At 44.8% G+C, this 3,989-nt stretch overlaps 1 long non-coding RNA gene across 1 annotated transcript; it reads left to right on the top strand.

Moving 5' to 3' along the window:
- On the top strand, positions 1,138–3,292 carry LOC109851062. Its single transcript, XR_002249658.1, has 3 exons — positions 1,138–1,571; positions 2,379–2,491; positions 3,062–3,292. It is a non-coding gene; the product is annotated as an uncharacterized LOC109851062 (long non-coding RNA).

Here is a 3,989-nt window from a genome sequence, read left to right as displayed (position 1 = left end):
CCCGTGCCTTCGTTATTCCGCAATTCTATCAGCTCACGTAGTTCGTCGATTCACTTCAAGCGTTCACCGACGTCAATCGAACTCCTGTGAACCAGATAGTGACGTTCATTGTCGTTCCTTAACACTGAGCTGTTCGTGGAGACCTATAGGCAATTTTCGATACCTACAGATACCCCCTCCAAAGCGTTCCGGACTCGTTTCTTTTATAGAAGAGGCTGGAATACTTTGGATTCAGGACCTGTAGTTAGCTTCAACTCTTGGCTCCTTCGATTTTCGGTGTATTCGATGCTTTGACGAACAACCAAAGTTCTTCCGGCGCTGCGTTTATCGCCTGGCCGTCGTCGGAGTCTCGAGTCTGCAGCTGATGAATTGAGTTTGGCTCGTGTCATTGAGTTGACTTTGAACTACCTTCGTCACGTTGTGTTGACTTAGGGTTTTAGATCACCGTATGTTGACTTTTTGTCGCAACGCGTTGACTGGCGTTGACCTAGGGTTACGCGTTGACCGGCGTTGACCCTAGGGTTTCGAACGTCGAATGTTGATTTTTTGGTCGCAACGCGTTGACTGGTGTTAACCTAGGGTTACGCGTTGACCGGCGTTGACCCTAGGGTTTCGAACGTCATACGTTGACTTTTTTTTTGGTCGCAACGCGTTGACTGGCGTTAACCTAGGGTTACGCGTTGACCGGCGTTGACCCTAGGGTTTCGAATCAACCTGAGGAGAACCAGTTTATACTCGTGTACTCCTGGGAGTTTCGGGAATTAGTTTAGCCTCGTGTACCCGTCGGAGGTTGACGGGTTATCCTTAAGAATATCATACATAATATTTTCCAGGAACTTCCCGTCAATTGTGAGACATAGTTTAGACTCGTATTCTCATTGGAGTATACATACGAGTGTTGAATACGTCGAAAAATATTCGAAAAGAGGTTCGAAATGCATATGAATTATCCCCGGACCTCTCCACACGAGCGAGCCCACATTTCGCGGCCCACACGTGTATGAATCAACACATTAGGTTTGGGTTCGGTTCAGGGCAGATTTGGGTCCGGTTCATATGGGTTCGGTTCAACCAAGAGAACCCCATTACAAAAAAACCGATTCCCCCTCTTCTCTTCCTTCTTTTCTTTCTTTCGGTCCCAGCAAGAATTTCCGCCTCCTCTTTTTTTCTCTTTTTTTTTTCGTTTCCAGCAAGAGGTTCCGCTCCTCTTTTTTTTTCTTTTTTTTTTGTTTCCAGCAAGAGGTTTCGCTCCCCTTTTTTTCTCTTTTTTTTTCGTTTCCAGCAAGAGGTTCCGCTCCCCTTTTTTTTCTTTTTTTTTTGTTTCCAGCAAGAGGTTCCGCTCCCCCCTCATTTTTTTTTTCGGTTTCTTCTCTTCCTTCAAGCTCTGGTCTTTTGAGAACTCCCCCACTTCAAAAATTCGAACCAGATTAAAACTCCCCAAACCCTTTAAATATTTCATCGATTTCTTCCTTTCCTCTTCTGACTTGGATCCGAGCAAAAAGGGGGAAAAATTCGAGCTTAGGGTTTCGGTGATTTGAGGCTTTCTTCTTCTTCAAACTCCAAGAACTTGGGTGAGTTTTCTTTTTATGGCTTTGATTTTGGCTAAACCCTCAATCTTTGACTCAAAGGTTGTAACCCTATTTCTTCAAATTTGGGGAATTTGAGAGGGTATTTGGCCGAAATTAGGGCTGAAATTTTGGGGGTTTGTGTGCAAGTTTGAGACTGAATTTTCGGGGGTTTATGTGCAAATTTTGAGGCCGAAATTTTAGGGGTTTATGTGCAAATTGGAGGGCTGAAATTTGTAGGGTTTTTTATGCAAATATATGGCTGAAATTTTGGGGGGTGTATGTGTAAATTTGGTTCAATGTGGTTTGAGGGGTTTATTTGCAAAAGAACAACCCACAAAGTATATAGGGGGTTTATTTGCAAAAGGACTGGAATTTTAGGGCTGAAATTCCAAAAGTTTAGATCACAAACCCACGATCAAAGTTTTGAGAGGGATATGTGGGTGTTAATTTGAAATTTGTGAAGGGGTCTATATGCAAAATTGGCTAAATTCTACAAAAGGGCTTATTTGCAAAATTAACCAAAATTGTAGGGTATCGGGGGTGCTATATGATCAGATATGATGACCATGACCCAACTCGAGCGTGTCCTTGACCCGAATTTAGCATTGAACACGAGGGGTATTTTGGGTATTTCACCAAAACTTATCGTGAAAATGACAATCATTGTTTCGCATGCACGAAATTTGTAGGTTTAATTAGACTTCAACTATAAAATCCTATTTACTCATAGGACTTTAGCTCAAGTTCTTAATTTCCCTTTTTATATTTCGTGTATTCATATTGCACCTGACTTGCTGCTTTTCATTACAGGTTTTTGATGTCTCCACGTCGTCCTCGACTTCCTAGGGGTCGCTCCCGTTCACAGCCTAGCGAGGAAGAAGTTCCTACAGCGTCCTCCCCTCCAGCGGCTTCCTTTTTCGGGGGTGGGAATTTTTTTTTTGTACCCCCGATTGATCCCCTCGCGGGTCATGAAGGAAGAACCGACACCCTCCTTCGCGGGGGTGGAGGTTTCGGACTTGGTGGCTCTGTTATACCCTCGTTTGGCCCCTTCGCGGGTCATTCGGGAAGGGCCGACACCCTCCTTCGCGGGGGTCGAGGTTTCGAACTTGGTGGTTTTGTCATACCCTCGTTTGGCCCCTTCGCGGGTCATTCGGGAAGAGCCGACACCCTCCTTCGCGGGGGTCGAGGTTTCGGACTTGGTGGTTTTGTCATACCCTCGTTTGGCCCCATCGCGGGTCATTCGGGAAGGGCCGACACCCTCCATCACGGGGGTCAAGGTTTCGGACTTGCCTTGCTTGGCTAATTCAAGTCTTCTGGTATATTGGAGCGATTTTGTGTCGTCCTACACCTTATAGGTCGGTGTATGTTACCACGTTATTTACGTGATGATGCATACCGTTCTTCCAGTGTAGGACACTCAAAATCGTCTCTCTAATTATCCCGTGACTGATCTTATCTCCCTTTTTATGAGCTTTCTGACTCTATCCTTGCAGTCGAGTTCCCCGCGGGTAGCCTTCCTCCTTATGCTAATACTGGTTGTAGCCGGGAGGTCTTCTCTTCAGCTTCCATCAGGCAGGCCGTTAGGCAGAACTTGAGAAGAATTATATAGATAGGCTTTCTAGTTTAGAGTCTCATGTTCTTAGCCGTCAGCTGCCTTCGGGCTAACGAGCTCTTTATTGTATGCTTTGACTTGATCTATTAATAGAGACTCTGCATTTGATTCCCTTTCTTTATTTACTTTGAATTCAGCGATGATAAAATTTACAGGATTTTTGGCAAACCCTCAGCCGTCAACGGGTTTGATGTGTCTTTACCGATTACCGTTTGAGTCGGGCTAGCATGCAGATTGTTTAGATCCGTTCTGCACATAACGTTGTGCTAAAAGAGTTAACTCTTTTAGTGCTACGACATTGAATACGTAGACTTCGTCTTTCTTACGGGAATAGACTACCCGGCAACGCGTGTTAGGCGCTGACTTATCCTTACTTAGGATTCAGGATAAAAATCCCCAGACTCGGATTCTGGTGTCTTCTTCAATCGGTAAAAGACTAAACCGGCAACGCGTGTGACTCATCCCTCCTTAGGCTTCGGGATGAAATTCCCCAGACTGGAATTCTGGTGTCTTCTTCAATCGGTGAAAGACTAAACCGGCAACGCGTGTTAGGCGTTGACTTATCCCTACTTAGGATTCGGGATAAAATTCCCCGTACCTGTGAGGCACGGATTTTGAGGGTTGAAAAGGTGGTGTCTTTTCTTAGGGCAAAGACTGTTTGCGGAAAAAGTTGCTGTATTCATTGCTGCATTCATTACAACTTCGATCGTTACAATGAAACAAAAAGATAGCCTTTTTATAAGACAAGGGTGAAACCAAGAGTGGAATCTCCACCCCGAGGTTCGAAAAGATTCAGATAACCCTAACTG

Source organism: Asparagus officinalis, chromosome 7 (assembly GCF_001876935.1).
Source record: "Asparagus officinalis chromosome 7, Aspof.V1, whole genome shotgun sequence".
Classification (NCBI taxonomy): domain Eukaryota; kingdom Viridiplantae; phylum Streptophyta; class Magnoliopsida; order Asparagales; family Asparagaceae; genus Asparagus; species Asparagus officinalis.
The sequence above is the reverse complement of the archived record's forward strand: the minus strand, read 5'-3'. Positions and strand labels throughout refer to the sequence as shown.